Raw genomic sequence first — 16226 nt, 5'->3', positions numbered from 1 at the left:
TATATTTAATATTGGCATGATATTTAGCTAACAATGTTGGTTTGATGGATTCAGCATTTAAGTTGGATAATAGCTATGGTTATCAAGGTGATTTTTGCATATATTAGCAATATTAAAAGTACATTGAGTTATGTTAAAATATTAGCTAATGTTTTATAAGTTAATGTTTATAAAGTCGTGTGATACAGGTCGATATGGGTTAACATGCAAATATGTATAAATAAGAAAATTGTTTTATTTATTATATGCGTGATTTTGATATGGTTAAACTTTTGAAGCATGGCTTGTATATATAATTCAATTAAGATTGCAATTGATAATAAAAACAACATCATACTCTATACATATGTATGAGTTTGATTTATACGAATATGCAAATGTTACGGATAGGGGTTAGGAGTGTTACAAGCTATGATCTAGATGATCTAGAATAATTTGCAGTTTTGCAAAACAATGACAAAGGATCTGAGTCAACATTTAAAACAGTTCCTACAACTTTGTGATACTTTCAAGTATAATGGGGTTACTAATGATGTCATTCATCTTCAGTTGCCCCCCTTTTCATTAATCGATAATGTCTTCTCTTGGCTAGATTCGTAAGTACTGGGATCAATCACGACATAGGACGAACTCATTGGGAAATTCCTACAAAAGTTCTTTCCCATTAGTAGGACGGTCCAACTAAGAAGGGAAATTTCAGTGTTTAAGAAGTTATAAGGGAAAATTTTTCATAAAGCATGGGAGCATTTTAAAATGTTGATTCAAAAATACCCACACCATGACTTGATTGAGTGGTTAAGACTGCAAAGTTTCTACAATGGGTTAGATGTGTAGTCGAGGTTAGGATTAGATGGAGTAGCAAGAGGAGCCTTAATGAACAGAACGTACAAGGATGCGTATGAATTAATAGAATGTATGGCAATGAACTCCTGCCAATGATCAACTAAATGATATACATATGGCCAAAGACCATCTACAGTGAAGGCTGTCCAGGAGGATTATAGATATCAATAGTTAGTGGATAGAATCAACCGAATAGGGGCTAAGAAGAATGCATCGTCTGTTTACGGAGGAGACAAACCACTCTTCCACTATATTAACAATCCTATCGGGAATGTGAACTACATCGAAAATAGGGGTGGAAATCCCAATTTAAATACATACAATCTCGAATGGAGAGACTGGAAACACGAAAATATATAGACTTTTTCATGCCCTTTTTAACTTAGATTCATGCAGTTTCGTAGTAATTCTTGTCAAAAAATATAATATAATTATAAAATAATTAAATTATACTCAAATTATCAAAATATTTAATTTTAATTAATTTTATAATAAATTTTCATTTATTTTTGACAGATTTGCACAAAGGGTGAAAATTAGCTCGTTAGACACTTTTAGAAGCACAAAATCGTAAAGTGATTTCTAAAGCATCGAGGTGAATTAATTTTTTAGCCTACAACTGTCCAAATGATGAATAATAATACATAATATAATTAATTATAATTATATCCAATTTATTTTTGGTAAAAAAATTATTATTAATTATATTATGAAAGGAGGCCCAATTGTGCTAAACTGAAAGATTGATCCAATCGAGAAAATGGGCTGCCCAAAACCGTCCAACATGCTAACCCAATCAGCTTAAATTAGCTGATTACTTAACTTGCAAATTAGACCTTGAAATTTCCTTGAAGTTGCATTCAAAACCCTCCACTTTTTGTGCTTTTAAAGATACACCCCAAGCTAAATTTAGCAAGTTTGAAACATTCAAACTTGCCACATGTGTGGTCGGAAAATGGGGTATATGGCTGCTGATTTTTTTCTATTTTTAGCATCCAATCCCACCTAAAAATATCCCCCTTCCCCTCTTGATTTATCACACCTTTCATTCATCACATCTCTCTCGCTTTCACTCAGTTTCTCTTCTTGTTTCCCTTTTTCTTTCTTGTTCATTCCTTGCCGATTTCCTTCTTGGAAAAGAGCTCTTCAACCACCTTGGGTAGTAGAATTCAAGTGCTTGTAGAAGCATCGATTTAATGAGAATAAAAAGAGAAGGAGGAGCGGAGCAAACTAGTTAGGCTTCAGAGAAATACGAGATTTGATTCTAATTCCTATCATTTAACTTTTATTGTTGTTATTATGAACATGTCTATGAATATTTGTTACGTTGTTATTCTTAATATAATTAACATGGCTTACATTTAATTCGTGTTAGGTTGATTGCATTTCGTCCACTAAAATTATTAAAATTATGTTTGTGTTGTTATAGGTCTTGGTAAATTTTTCATTAAGTAAAACTATGATTATGTTATTCTTGCATTAGAATTGTAAGGTAACTAATGAATTAATTATTAATCATATTGAAATTGTAATTAGTTGACATACTACTTAATCAATGCATGTTTAATCTTGCAAGATAGCTGAGGGTTAAATTAGCAACAATATTAAACAGTACATTAGCCTTGCTTAACTTGCAAGATTATTGTGATTAAACTATTTCAATGTAGGTAATATTGTTACTTCACTTAACCTTTTACTTGCTTATTAAAATTGATTAATTGTTTGAATTGGCATAGTGATATGTTCAAGAGATTTGTTAATTTAGTAATTCTATATGTGCTATAGTTGTAACACCCTATGCCCGTAACCCACGCCAGGTTGGAGTATGAGGCATTACCTAACTTTATCTCATGCATACAAATAGTCTCAAGTCATCGAGACTTGGAACAAATTAGAACTTTTTCAATTTCTACTTTAAACTTCTTATTATGGGCCTACGAGCCCTAAATTGACCGTTAAAAACTATTCGGAACCATTTTGGGTCCTTAAACCAACCTTAAGAAAATTGCCTTAAAATAGCGCACACGCCCATGTGGAAGGGTAACACGCCCGTGTGACCATTTCGACATGGTCGTGCTGGTGGTCCGTGTGGCTCACACGGCCTAAGCACCCTAGGACATGTCCGTGTCCCACACCTGTGTGGAATTAAATTCTAATTCACACTTAAAGGGGTTTTCACACGGCCAGACACACGCCCATGTAATGTCCCGTGTCCCTCACACGGCCACGACACGCCCGTGTCTTAACCTTTGCGCAAAAACCTGGGTATTTTGTTTCTGACGTTAGCATTCCTAAATTTTAGTTTAACATTTTTAGAACTTTGGATTATTTGTTTCTACATTCACAGCTTTTAAGCTACTTGCATCACAGTCACAAAAAAAGTCATATCTCAAGTTACAAAACTCGAAATTAAGATCCGTAAATTTTCCCTGAATCTAGACTCATATACCTATCTCTAGAATTTTTGGTTGGGCCAATTAGTACATTTTATTAGTTAAAGTTATCCCTGTTTTAGGACTTGACTCGTCTAACCTCTGTTTACTACGAACCACATTTCTCTCTGTAAAAAATCCATATGACTATGAGGTTTATTTCTCCTGAAACTAGACTCAATAAGGATCCTGAGAATATAAAATACACTACCTAATTATATCTTTAAAATTTATGGTGAATTTATAAAGTTGGAATAGGGGATTCAGAAACTGCTATGACCCTGTTTCACTAAAATTCAAATATCTTGTAACATATAATTCTCTTACCTGCTTCATTTATTTCATGTGAAACTAGACATAATAAGATTCAATTTGATATGTAGTCCATTACCAAGTTCAATTTCTATGATTTTTAGTAAATTTTTAAACTCGCGTCAGTGTTGCTGCAGTATTCTGTTTATGGCAAATTTCATCCCTTTTATGAGTTTTTATGCACTAAATATCTTAATAGTTTTCCTTAACATCAAACATAATCTACACTAAACATTTTCATAATTTATCATTATCAAGATTTCCTCAACCATTCCACAACCATACTATAAGATCATTTACACAAAATAGGTATATTGCTATACATGCCATACTTAAATTTACAAGCCATTTACCAAAAGTCTTCCGGATAGTGTGACTGAGCCTTCGACCTATCCCGACTCCTGAGCTGGCTTGTCCAAAACTACAATGAATAAGAAGGAGGGAGTAAGCATAAATGCTTAGTAAGTTCATATGCAAATAATAAGTAACTTAACAAACAGTCATACCAATCAACATTAGCATGTATCACTAAAACACATATCACATTTTTAATCATTTTTCATCATCTTATTACCTTATCGTGGTTGTATCAATACTCAACCCAAGGGTTAAATACATACCTGTCCAAAATATCCATTTCACATCACTTACCAATATGTCTCTTTACATCTCGAATATTCCTCCATTTGAGTAGAACTTTACCCGTTGAACACATCGGAATATAATTCGGATACACGGATAAATTGCACATAAGTGCCACATATTCAATCAAGCAATCATGTAACCCGCCCATAAGCGAACTCAGACTCAACTCAACGAGCTCGAGCGTTCGCATCCATAAGTGAACTCGGACTCAACTCAACGAGTTCGGATGCCTAGTTACATCTCACGAACTCGGACTCAACTCAATGAGTTCGGACATTCGCATCCATAAGTGAACTCGGACTCAACTCAACGAGTTCGGATGCTCAACCATCCTAGTGACATGTCACTTGTATCCTAATCTATTCCTAAGGTTCAAACAGGCTTTTTCCTCGAACACTTATCCTTGCCGTCTTCCGTAGAATGCCGAAATCAATACTCGGTAACAATTATATTTAACAAGTAGTTCACATGATTTACATATTATTCGAAATTAACCACAAAGCATACATTTCATAATAAAATTCAGCATAACATATAATTAACATCAATAACTTAAAAATAACCATTATGCTACATTATTTACACATGAACTTACCTTGGTACCAAAATACAAAGATTTTGCAATTTAGTCCACAATCTTTTCTTTTCCTCGATTGAGGTCGATTCCACATCTTTCTTGATCTAAAATAACAATTTAGCTTATTTAATACTCACATTATCAAATTAATCCTTAACTCAAATTTTGGCAAAATTACAATTTTACCCCTAAATTTTTGCATATTTACATTTTTGCCCCTAGGCTCGGGATTAAACTTTATTCCTTATTCTTATGTTTTACAACATGCTGATCATTTTTCTTTTCTATGGCAACATCAAATTCTCACTCTAACATGTACTTGTGACTATTAGGTATTTTTACCGATTAAGCCCTTTTACTCGTTTTTGCTTAAAATCGAGTAGTACAAGTTGTCTAACATAATTTAAAACTTCATATTCTATCATAAAACATCAAAATACACAAATTTCACCTATGGGTATTTTTCCAAATATAAACCCTAGGTTAAAGTATTGCTAACATAAGCTTTATCGAGTTACCGGGATCTCAAAAACGTAAAAATCATTAAAAACGGGGCTTGGAATCACTTACTATGGAGCTTGGAAGCTTGAAACAAACCCTAGCTATGGAGAACCCTTGAAATTTCGGCCTAATGAAGAAGATGGACAAAAATTGGCTTTTAATTTTGTTTTTAATTCATTTTAATAACTAAATGACCAAAATACCCTTACTACTAAACTTTCCAAAAATTCCTTCCATGTCCTAATTTTGTCCATGAACTTAAAATTGGTCAAATTGCTATTTAAGACCTCCTCATTAATATTCCAAAACAATTTCATACTAAAAACTTCTAGAATGCAAGTTTTACAGCTTATTCGATTTAGTCCCTACTTTCAATTTAAGCACTTTAGGCATAGAATTTCATCACGAAATTTTCACACAATCATGAAATCATATCATAATCATCAAAATAATTATAAAATAATTATTTCTATCTCGGATTTTTGGTCACAAAACCACTATTCCGGTTAAGCCCTAATTCTGGATATTACAACTCTCCCCCCCTTTTAAGGATTTTCGTCCTCGAAAATCTTACCGGTTAACAGGTGTGGATATTGGTTTCTCATAGTTTCTTCAGGTTCCCATGTAGTCTCTTCTACCCCATGCTTTTGCCACAACACTTTCACAAGTGCAACACTTTTATTTCTTAGTTGTTTGACTTCTCGAGCTAAAATCTTAATCGGTTCTTCTTCATAAGTCATATCCGGTCGTAGTTTAACTTCTGTCGGTGAAATTATATGTGAAGGATCCGAACGATACCGGCGTAACATAGTTACATGAAACACATCATGAATCTTCTCTAATTCGGGTGGTAACGCTAGCCGATATGCTACCAGTCCAACTTTTTCAATTATTTCATACGGTCCAATAAAACGCGGACTTAACTTGCCCTTTCGTCCTAATCTAAGGAATTTCTTCCATGGAGACACTTTCAAAAATACCTTATCACCAACTTGAAACTCCATTTATTTTCGTTTCAAATCCGCATAAGATTTATGTCTATCTGAAGCAGCTTTCAAACAATCTCGAATCACTTTCACCTTTTCTTCGGTTTCTTTTATTAAATCAACTCCATAAATTTGAATTTCCTTGATTTCAGTCCAATACAATGACGTCCGACATTTACGACCATATAATGCTTCATAAGGTGCCATCTTCAAACTTGTCTGATAACTATTATTGTAAGCAAATTCCACCAACGGTAAGTATCTTTCCCAACTTCCTTGAAATTCCAATACACAACATCTAAGCATATCTTCAAGAATCTGAATTATTCTGTCTGATTGTCCATCAGTTTGTGGATGAAAAGCAGTACTGAAATTTAACTTCGTACCTAACGCGTCTTGCAACTTTTTCCAAAACCGCGAGGTAAACCTTGGATCTCTATCTGAAATAATCGATAATGGTATTCCGTGTAATCTAACAATTTCTCTAATATACAGTTCAGCCAACTTGTTAAGAGAATAATCCGTACGTACCGGGATAAAATGAGCCGACTTAGTTAATCTGTCGACTATTACCCAGATGGCATCTTTCATTCCTGGAGTCAATGGCAATCCTGAAACAAAATCCATAGTAATCCGATCCCATTTCCATTCAGGAACCATTATAGGCTGAAGTAATCCCGAAGGCACTTGGTGTTCAGCTTTCACCTGTTGACAAATTAAGCATTTGGACACAAACTCTGATATATCTCTTTTCATTCCATTCCACCAATACATTTTCTTCAAGTCATTATACATTTTCGTACTACCCAGATGAATCGAGAAATAACCACTATGTGCTTCCTATAGGATCTTTTGAATCAATTCCTCATTCTTCGGTACACAAATCCGATCTTTAAACATTAAGCACCCATCAGAACCAATTTTGAAATCTGATCCCGTATCAGCTTCACACTGTTTTCTTTTGGCTAGCAAATCTTGATCATTTTTCTGAGTTTCAGAAATCTCTTATAAAAACATCGGTCTTGCTCTTAACTCTGCTAGAATCGAACCGTCATCTGACATTTTCAACTGAGTGTTCATAACTCTCAAAGCAAACAACAACTTTCTACTTAAAGCATCAGCAACCACATTCGCTTTTCCCGGATGATAATCAATAACAAGCTCATAATCTTTCAATAACTCCAACCATCTTCGCTGTCTCAAATTCAAGTCTTTTTGTGACATCAAGTATTTAAGACTTTTGTGATCAGTATATACTCGGCACTTTTCACCATACAAATAATGTCGCCAAATCCTCAAAGCAAACACCACTGCAGCCAATTCCAAATCGTGAGTAGGATAATTCCTCTCATGAGGTTTTAATTGCCTCGAAGCATAAGCCACCACTTTTCCTTCTTGCATGAGTACACACCCCAAACCATTTAGAGAAGCATCACTATACACCATAAATTCTTTACCTAATTCGGGTTGTACCAACACTGGTGCTTCAGTTAATAACTTTTTCAATTCTTCAAAACTCTGTTGACATTCTTCCGTCCATTCAAATTTAACATCCTTTCGGAGTACTCTAGTCATAGGAGCAGCAATTATAGAAAATCCATTTACATACCGCCGATAATACCCAGCTAGCCCCAAGAAACTTCTAACTTCAGTTACGTTTTTCGGTGGTTTCCAATCAACAATGGCTGAAATTTTACTAGGATCAACCCGTATACCATCACTTGAAACAATATGACCCAAAAATCCAACTTCCCGGAGCCAAAATTCACTTTTACTAAACTTAGCATACAGCTGCTTATCTCTCAAAGTTTGCAAAACTATCCTCAAATGCTCAGCATGCTCTGTCTCATCTTTTGAATAAATTAAAATATCATCTATAAACACCACAACAAATTTGTCCAAGTATGGCCGAAATATGCGATTCATTAAATCCATAAACACAGCAGGAGCATTTGTCAATCCGAATGGCATAACTAAAAATTCATAATGACCATACCTTGTTCTAAAAGCAGTTTTAGGCACATCCGACTCTTTTACCCGCAGTTGGTAATACCTAGATCTCAAGTCAATCTTTGAAAACCATGTCGCTCCTTTTAACTGATCAAACAAATCATCAATTCTTGGCAACGGATACTTGTTTTTGATTGTCACCTTGTTTAACTGCCGATAATCAACACACAACCTCATAGAACCATCCTTCTTTTTCACAAATAACACGGGAGCACCCCAAGATGAAAAACTCGGTCTCACAAAACCTTTATCAGTCAACTCTTGCAACTGCAACTTTAATTCCTTCAACTCTGCTGGTGCCATTCTATACAGAGCAATCGAAATCGGAGCTGTTCCCGATATCAAATCAATACCAAATTCTACTTCCCTGACTAGAGGCAAACCCAGCAATTCTTCTGGAAATACGTCTGCAAATTCACACACAACCGGCACTGATTCAACTTTCTTTTCAACTTCTTTTGTATTAATTACATACGCCAAATAAGCTTCATAACCCTTTCTCAGATATCTTTGAGCTGACATTGAAGAAATCACACTGGGCAATGCCTCTGATTTATCTGATTCAACCCGCAGAGTTTCACCATTTCCACACTTTAATTCTATAACCTTTTCTTTGCAATTTATTTTAGCATCATGCAATGTCAACCAATCCATACCCAAAATAACATCAAACTCATCAAACGCCAACAACATCAAGTCGGCCGGAAAGTAATGATCCCGAATCATTAAAGGACATTTCTTACATACTTTATCGACAGTCACACATTTGTCTAACGGATTCGACACTCTAATCATAAATTATGTGTTCTCAACAGGTATATTCATACTAGACACCAATTTCATGCACACATATGAATGAGTAGAACCGGGATCAATCAAAGCAATAACATTAACATTATAGAGAGAAAATGTACCGGTAATCACATCAGGTGAGGAAGCATCTTCACGCGCTTTAATAGCATAAGTTCTAGCCAGATTCCTTCCTTCAGGTCTAACCGGTGCATCCCTGGCTACATTCTTACTGCTTGTTTCACTTCCAGCTTTTCTCGGATACCTTCCCCTCGAGTCTGCACCACTAGCTTTTACATTCTGAAATTTTTCTTTCTCAGCTCTCTCTGGGCAGTCTCTAATAAAATGATCCGGAGAACCACATCGAAAACATTCATTTGCTCTGCACGGACCAAAATGATTTCTACCACACCGCTGGCACTCGGGTTTAACAAATCTCGTATTTCCCACACTAGCTGCAGAAGTAGTCTGAGATTTAGGACCCACATTCTGCTTCTTAAAATTTCCATATGATTGCCCAGCTGAAACTTGGGAACGAGGATACATATTTCTTGACTTTCTGGTTTGCTGTGAGGGTGCATTACTCATTGGCCTTTTCTTCCAATTTTGTGTTTCAGATTCTACCTTTTTCTTTTCCTTCAGTAGTTCTTTAGCCTTACAAGCTCGATCAACCAGTACTACCATTTCTTTCAGTTCAAGGATCCCGACAAATACCTTAATGTCTTCGTTGAGCCCGTCTTCAAATCGTCGGCACATCTTGCCTTCTGTAGGAACATATTCCCTGGCATACTTACTCAATCGAACAAACTCTCTTTCATATTCTGAGACTGTCATATTACCTTGCTTCAGCTCAAGAAACTCTTTACATTTTTGATCAATAAATCTTTCACTAATATATTTCTTCCGAAACTCTTCTTGAAAGAATTCCCAGGTTACCCTCTCTTTCGGTACCACCGAAATCAAAGTCTTCCACCAATTATAGGCTGAATCTCTCAACAAAGATGTAGCACATTTCAAACATTCTTCAGGTGTACAAGATAATTCATCAAATACCCAGATAGAATTTTCAAGCCAGAACTCTGCTTTCTCTGCATCATCATCAATATTTGCTCTAAATTCTTCAGCCCCTTATTTACGAATTCTATCAACGGGGGTTCTATGAAATTTTATCATATCCACTCCTTGAGGCATCGGAGGCATAGGTTGAGGAATTGGGGGAGGTGGGGGAGGTCGTACATTTGGGTTCGTACGAACGAACTCAGTGTACCATGCACTCATCATTTGGAGAAAGGCTTCCCGATCCCTTTCTCCTCCTCCCTGACCAACAGTAGGAGGTGGGTTTTCAGTCGGCGCTGCCCCTTCAGCCGGAGCTGGCGCATTACTCTCTACTTCATCTACCACAGCTGGATCGGGATCCATTTACTATATAAAAATCATTTAAAAAGGCAGAAGTCGTCACACTATCACAATTCATACATATGGCATGTATAGCAAAATCCGTACATACAACACGTAGTCTGAGAACCGACTAAACCTGCTCTGATACCACTAAATGTAACGTCCCCACGCCTGAGACCGTCGCCGGAGTCGAGTATGAGGTGTTACTAAGCTTAGTTTAACATTTTTAGAACTTTGGATTATTTGTTTCTACATTCATAGCTTTTAAGCTACTTGCATCACAGTCACAAGAAAAATCATATCTCGAGTTACGAAACTCAAAATTAAGATTCGTAAATTTTCCCTGAATCTAGACTCATATACCTATCTACTAATTTTTTTCTATAATTTTTGGTTGGGCCAATTAGTACAGTTTATTAGTTAAAGTTACCCCTATTTTAGGACTTAACTGGTCTGACCTCTGTTTACTACGAACCATATTTCTCTCTGTAAAAAATCCATATGACTATGAGGTTTATTTCTCCTGAAACTAGACTCAATAAGGATCCTGAGAATATAAAATACACTACCTAATTATATATTTACAATTTATGGTGAATTTATAAAGTTGGAACAGGGAATTCAGAAACTGCTATGACCCTGTTTCACTAAAATTCAAATATCTTGTAACATATAATTCCCTTACCTGCTTCATTTATTTCATGTGAAACTAGACATAATAAGCTTCAATTTTATATGTATTCCATCACCAAGTTCAATTTCTATGATTTTTAGTAAATTTTTAAACTCGCGTCAGTGTTGCTGCAGTATTCTATTTATGGCAAATTTCATCCCTTTTATGAGTTTTTATGCACTAAATATCTTAATAGTTTTCCTTAACATCAAGCATAATCTACACTAACCATTTTCATAATTTATCATTATCAAGCATTTCCTCAACCATTCCACAACCATACCATAAGATCATTTACACAAAATAGGTATATTGCTATACATGTCATACTTAAATTTACAAGCCATTTACCAAAAGTCTTCCAGATAGTGTGACTGAGCCTTTGACCTATCCCGACTCCTGAGCTGGCTTGTCCAAAACTACAATGAATAAGAAGGAGGGAGTAAGCATAAATGCTTAGTAAGTTCATATGCAAATAATAAGTAACTTAACAAACAGTCATACCAATCAACATTAGCATGAATCACTAAAACACATATCACATTTCTAATCATTTTTCATCATCTTATTACCTTATCGTGGTTGTATCAATACTCAACCCGAGGGTTAAATACATACCTGTCCAAAATATCCATTTCACATCACTTACCAATATGTCTCTTTACATCTTGAATATTCCTCCATTTGAGTAGAACTTTACCCGTTGAACACATCGGAATATAATTCGGATACACAGATAAATTGCACATAAGTGCCTCATATTCAATCAAGCAATCATGTAACCCGCCCATAAGCGAACTCAGACTCAACTCAACGAGCTCGGGCGTTCGCATCCATAAGTGAACTCGGACTCAACTCAACAAGTTCGGATGCCTAGTTACATCTCACGAACTCGGACTCAACTCAACGAGTTCGGACATTCGCATCCATAAGTGAACTCGGACTCAACTCAACGAGTTCGGATGCTCAACCATCCTAGTGACATGTCACTTGTATCCTAATCTATTCCTAAGGTTCAAACGGGCTTTTTCCTCGAACACTTATCCTTGCCGTCTTCCGTAGAATGCCGAAATCAATACTCGGTAACAATTATATTTAACAAGTAGTTCACATGATTTACATATTATTTGAAATTAACCACAAAGCATACATTTCATAATAAAATTCAGCATAACATATAATTAACATCAAAAACTTAAAAATAACCATTATGCTACATTATTTACACATGAACTTACCTTGGTACCAAAATACAAAGATTTTGCAATTTAGTCCACAATCTTTTCTTTTCCTCGATTGAGGTCGATTCCACGTCTTTCTTGATCTAAAATAACACATTTAGCTTATTTAATACTCACATTATCAAATTAATCCTTAACTCAAATTTTGGCAAAATTACAATTTTACCCCTAAACTTTTGCATATTTACATTTTTGCCCCTAGGCTCAGGATTAAACTTTATTCCTTATTCTTATGTTTTACAACATGCTGATCACTTTTCTTTTCTATGGCAACATCAAATTCTCACTCTAACATGTACTTGTGACTATTAGATATTTTTACCGATTAAGCCCTTTTACTCGTTTTTGCTTAAAATCGAGTAGTACAAGTTGTCTAACATAATTTAAAACTTCATATTCTATCATAAAAAATCAAAATACACAAATTTCACCTATGGGTATTTTTCCAAATATAAACCCTAGGTTAAATTATTGCTAACATAAACTTTATCGAGTTACCGGGATCTCAAAAACGTAAAAATCATTAAAAACGGAGCTTGGAATCACTTACTATAGAGCTTGGAAGCTTGAAACAAACCCTAGCTATGGAGAACCCTTGAAATTTTGGCCTAATGAAGAAGATGGACAAAAATTGGCTTTTAATTTTGTTTTTTAATTCATTTTAATAACTAAATGACCAAAATACCCTTACTACTAAACTTTCCAAAAATTCCTTCCATGTCCTAATTTTGTCCATGAACTTAAAATTGGTCAAATTGCTATTTAAGACCTCCTCATTAATATTCCAAAACAATTTCATACTAAAAACTTCTAGAATGCAAGTTTTGCAGCTTATTCGATTTAGTCCCTACTTTCAATTTAAGCACTTTAGGCATAGAATTTCATCACGAAATTTTCACACAATCATGAAATCATATCATAATCATCAAAATAATTATAAAATAATTATTTCTATCTCGGATTTTTGGTCACGAAACCACTATTCCGGTTAAGCCCTAATTCAGGATATTACATGTAACAGCCCAAAATTGACCCTAGTCGGGAAGTGGTTTCGGGACCACAAAACCGAGTCATAAAAATAATTAATTTCCATATTCTATGCTTATTATGTGTGTACATGAGTATGTGGAAGTTTCATTCACCAATTTTGCCAATTGCATGAGAAATTATTAAATAGGGATCGATATGAGACATGGTGAAAATATGATAGGCTAATTTAAAATGGTCTATTAATGCATGTTGTGAAAATGATGGGTTTGCATGTCAAATTACCCAAAATTTGAGCTAGTGGTTGGCCATGCTATGGGTGGAAACATGTTGGGAACATGTTGGCCTAGTGAGGTATGTAGGAAAAAAATAAAATAAGGAATATGGGTAATAAAGAAAGGAAAAACAAAAAAATGAGTGGTTGTTTCCCCCCCCCCCCCATTACCGTGAGCTAAAGAAAGGAAAAGAAAAATTTTGTTCATCCTTTTTCATCCTCTTTTGACCGAAAATTCTAAGGGAGGAGGAAGGAGTTCTTGCTTCATGTTTGGTTTGGAAGAGAATTAGGAGGAAGTTTGGCCATGCATGTAACTAGATTGAGGTATGTTTGATATTATTCTTTGAGATTCATGTATATTTTAAGTTGTAAGTTTGAAATCTACCTAGCCATGGTTCAAACTTTGTTAAATGATGGAGATGATATTCGGCCATGCATGTTACATTCTTGGTTGGTATTTTGATGTTTGATGTTGTGGTGATGAGGCATGAAGATGAGTTAAGATTCGGCCTAGGTGGAGTTTGTGTTAATGCCATTGCATGCTAAATATGAAGCTTGTTAATGATGCATGTGATGGTGGATTGATGATTCTTGAATCTCTTTTTTTTTTAGCATTTTTGAGTGAGCACATATGTGCATTGGTTGCTAGATGGGGAAGAATCGGCTAGCAAGTTGTGTGCTAAGGCCGAATATAATTTTTGTAGGTTAATGAGTAATGCATGTGCTAAATTGATGGAAAGGGAGAGGATGCTTTACTAGTGTATAAATGATATAAAGATTTTAGAAATTATTTTTTTGGTTAGGTGTATGTATGATTAGGTATATTCGGCCATATGAGTAAATATATAGATGATGTTAAAATTGATTATGTATAATGGGCCATATAGGGTACACATTGTGATATTAACTTTGATTCTCTATAATTGATCAAGTGGGTGATTAGTAAGGGTGATTGCCGAATATACTAACATACATATGCATGTGTAATTGGATTGTAAATATTTAGCAAGGCGGTTAAACTAGTTGATTTATTGATTAAGCTCAAGGAGTTAAAGGAGGAGAATCGAGCAAAGGCAAAGAAAAGATCATCGAGTAGCCGAGTTGGAACCATCTTACCCAACACAAGTAAGTCATTAAGCATATCTTTGGTATTGATTAAAGGATCGTAATACCTACACCATTGTGTTTAATGAGATGAAATGTATACAAATGAATATGTAAGTAGAGATGAAATTTGTCGAATGTAAAAAGGAAGTGAAGCCTATTGAGTAGCTGGTTTTCGGCACTAAGTGTGTGGGCAATAAGTGTTCACGGTCATGAGATTGGCACTAAGTGTGCGGGTTTAAATTGTACAGCACTAAGTGTGCGAGTTTAAAGTACATGGCACTAAGTGTGCGCGGTTGATTATTAAGCACTATGTGTGCGAACCCAATATATATTTTCTATAAATTATTTACATTAAGGGTGTGACTTTACCGAGTCGATTTTGGACCGCGGAAAAGGTAAGTGTGCGAACTTGAAATGCATGGCACTAAGTGTGTGAGTTTAAAGTGCATGGTACTAAGTGTGCGCGGTTGATTATTGAGCACTATGTGTGCGAACCCAATATATATTTTCTATAAATTATTTACATTAAGGGTGCGACTTTACCGAGTCGAATTTGGACAGCGGAAAAGGTAAGTGTGCGAACTTGAAATGCATGGCACTAAGTGTGTGAGTTTAAAGTACATGGCACTAAGTGTGCGCGGTTGATTATTAAGCACTATGTGTGCGAACTCAATATATATTTTCTATAAATTATTTACATGAAGGGTGCGACTTTACCGAGTCAATTTTGGACAGCGGAAAAGGTAAGTACCTTGACTTCATGGCTAATAGGCGCTATGTTTATATTTAGAGTTGAGCTTGGTAAGTTTTGAACCTATGTGACGATTATAGTTGAAGTCACGTACATAAGGTTCATTGTGGAATAGGTGAAAGTTCGTTTAATTGTATGATTATAACGAAAATAAAATGATGTATGAAAGGCCAATGTAGGACTTGGTATGAGATTGAACCATAGGGTTTAAGGAACTATGGTATAGTTTGGTATGGATGGAGTACTTAACCTCATTTCATTGTTTCCTGTTGTGATAATTTTATTAATGGATGGTTGTGGAATGCTTATGGCTTACTGAGTTATATACTCATTCGGTGTTTGCTTGTCACCTATTCTAGGTTTCTTGGACTCGTCTCTTTTTGCGTGATCGTGCCGTCGTCGAAGTCATCACACCGGCTAGCAACCTTTGGTATTTTCTTCTTAGTTGGTCTAAGAGAACATTTCGGCATGTATAGGCTAATATGTTTTGTTGAAATTTGGTATGTAAACTTTTAGCCATGCGAAAATGGCATAATGTTCGGTTAAATTTGGTTCTAATGTTGGGTCGTAAGTCTTGGTAATACGATTTTTATGCCATATGTCATGGTTGATTATTTTGGTGTTAAAATTCATGATATGGCAATAGTGTAGTAGGGGGATGTTTGACAATGATTAGCCTTTGGCATGGCTAGTCATGATC

General features: G+C 35.2%; 1 non-coding gene across 1 annotated transcript; it reads right to left on the bottom strand.

Moving 5' to 3' along the window:
* Positions 1-678: 678 nt before the first annotated feature.
* Positions 679-785, bottom strand: LOC121228738 (small nucleolar RNA R71). The gene has a single exon (XR_005926313.1). It is a non-coding gene; the product is annotated as a small nucleolar RNA R71 (small nucleolar RNA).
* Positions 786-16226: the final 15441 nt, after the last annotated feature.

Source organism: Gossypium hirsutum, chromosome A04, assembly GCF_007990345.1.
Source record: "Gossypium hirsutum isolate 1008001.06 chromosome A04, Gossypium_hirsutum_v2.1, whole genome shotgun sequence".
NCBI classification, from domain to species: Eukaryota; Viridiplantae; Streptophyta; class Magnoliopsida; order Malvales; family Malvaceae; genus Gossypium; species Gossypium hirsutum.
This window is presented reverse-complemented; position numbering and strand designations above follow the sequence as displayed.